Raw genomic sequence first — 2,109 nt, forward strand, 5'->3', positions numbered from 1 at the left:
TAATACTGCCGTGCCAAGGCAGAGCGACGTATCTGCACTTTTTATGATTTTGAGTTATGTCGCGCTGCCATAGGAAATATGAGACTGGCCCTTCAGTTACGTCTGTTTGCCATAGTGAAATCTCCTATTTGTAGTGCAGTTACGTCTGTTTGCCATAGTGAAATCTCCTATTTGTAGTGCAGATACGTCTGTTTGCCATAGTGAAATCTCCTATTTGTAGTGCAGATACGTCTTCCTGCCTTTGACACAAGATGCAGAATGGGTATAGGCGAAGATGCAAAACTTAATAATTTTTGCACGGCAATCTGCCTTGGTACGGCAGAATAAAATAATAATGATGATAACGATAATAATGATAATGATGACGATGATGATGATGATGATGATGATGATGATGATGATGATGATGATGTTAATAATATGATAATAATAATAATAATAATAATAATAATAATAATAATAATAATAATAGTAATATTTGCATTTATATAGCACATATCATATCCACGCTCTACAGCACGCTATATATGCCCTCTACAACAATTTAGATCCCAGCAGACTCTAGAATTGTCCTCAAGACCATTCTCGACTTTCCAGGAAGCATATTGCACTCCCGTTAAAAGAATAAATAAATAAACGAAATTTAAAAAAATCATGTTCAGATTACTTTTAAAAAATGGACTACGGGAAAAAAGACCAACTTCGTACAGAATAATTTTGGGTACTTTCGTCTTTGGTTTCAGGACTGTTTAAATAACGAATGAATAGAGTTTATTCCCCCCTAAGTGCAGCTGTGTCACTGCACACTTTGTATCTCCCCCACTTCTGTGCCGGCAACCCCAGGAATGAGTAATTCTGCAAAGGAATCCGCCCACTCGGGCTGGGAAAGCCCCCATTCCCTTAAGAACCGGATATACCATATACCGTTAAGAGATTGGTTTGAACCGAGTTAAAAAGAGAGCAAGATCCTAACGGCCCAGAAAAGTATAATTGAAATATATATACATATTTGTGAAAGTAGTTATAGGGGCGAGTTTATCCAAGATTATAAAAAATAAGAGAAAGAAAAAAAACCCAACCCCAACAACAACCAACCATCAGTCCAATCTTATATGTTCATTTAAATTTTACAGCGAGCATTATTTTCCTCAAACGTTGGCTACATTCACTTTGAGGGAATCAAACTGTTCGATTTATTAAATAAAAGTGTTTGATGATGATAGTACTCGGCATTTGTATGGCACTCAACCCCGATACTAAAGCAGAGACTAAAACAAGATAAGATCATACTTCATTGTCCCTTCGAGAAATTTCGAGTGGCTTCAAAGATGAAGGTTTTGGACGCTTTAGACTAATTATAAGTGACAAAACATAGAAAGTATATTGTGTCCAGACTTTGACAGAAGAATGTTTAGACCATTCTAAGAAACAGCTGGAAACTAGTAATCTAATTTAGTGAAAGAAGCTAAGGGTCTTTTGTTTTGTTTTTGTAAAGTGTTTTACGGCGCTCGCAACTGCATAAGGTCATATGAGCGCGCGCTAAGGGTTTGATAGGCGTCGTAAGTTCAGTGGTTAAAAACAAATTGGGTTGTCTAGTGGAGATTTTAAAGCTCTCCGCCCATTTGGCGTGGATCTATGGGAGATAGACGTCAAATTTGGAGGCCCTGCCTCTTAAGTAATCTCAAAATGTTGAAACAGGCGTTCAAAGTTCTGGATCAGGATCCCATGAACAGCTGTGGTGGTATATTTTGAAGAAATTATCCGGTTATCCAGATTTCTAAAAACCAAAATTTTGCAAGGTTCGACCAGCCGCAAGCAGTCCAAAGCAAAGGCGAGAGGCAAACACTTCTTTTGTTAGGCTACATCTGGGGAGAGTGTAGAGGTGCTGGGACTCAAACAAACCGGTTGAGAAATCTGGTTAAGCCTACTTATATTTAGTTGTACTGAGCGCACTGCACTGCAACATCTGCTGTTTTCGAGGTCTTTTTGTAGCTTCGATTTTCCTGTTTGTATGTCTGTCCGTCTGTCTGTTTCTCCCTCCACGTCTTCTTACTTCTCTCCATTCCTCTCTTTCCCCTACCGCCTTATCTCTCTCCCCTCTCTCTCTCC

The 2,109-nt window shown here is 38.8% G+C and overlaps 1 protein-coding gene across 1 annotated transcript in view; it reads right to left on the reverse strand.

The window, feature by feature from the left end:
• The window catches only part of LOC101856671 (galectin-4), a gene marked incomplete in the record, with an annotated part of 18,947 nt that overhangs the window by 11,154 nt on the left and 5,684 nt on the right, over positions 1-2,109 (reverse strand).

The sequence above is a fragment of the Aplysia californica genome, unplaced genomic scaffold (assembly GCF_000002075.1).
Source record: "Aplysia californica isolate F4 #8 unplaced genomic scaffold, AplCal3.0 scaffold00307, whole genome shotgun sequence".
NCBI lineage: Eukaryota > Metazoa > Mollusca > Gastropoda > Aplysiida > Aplysiidae > Aplysia > Aplysia californica.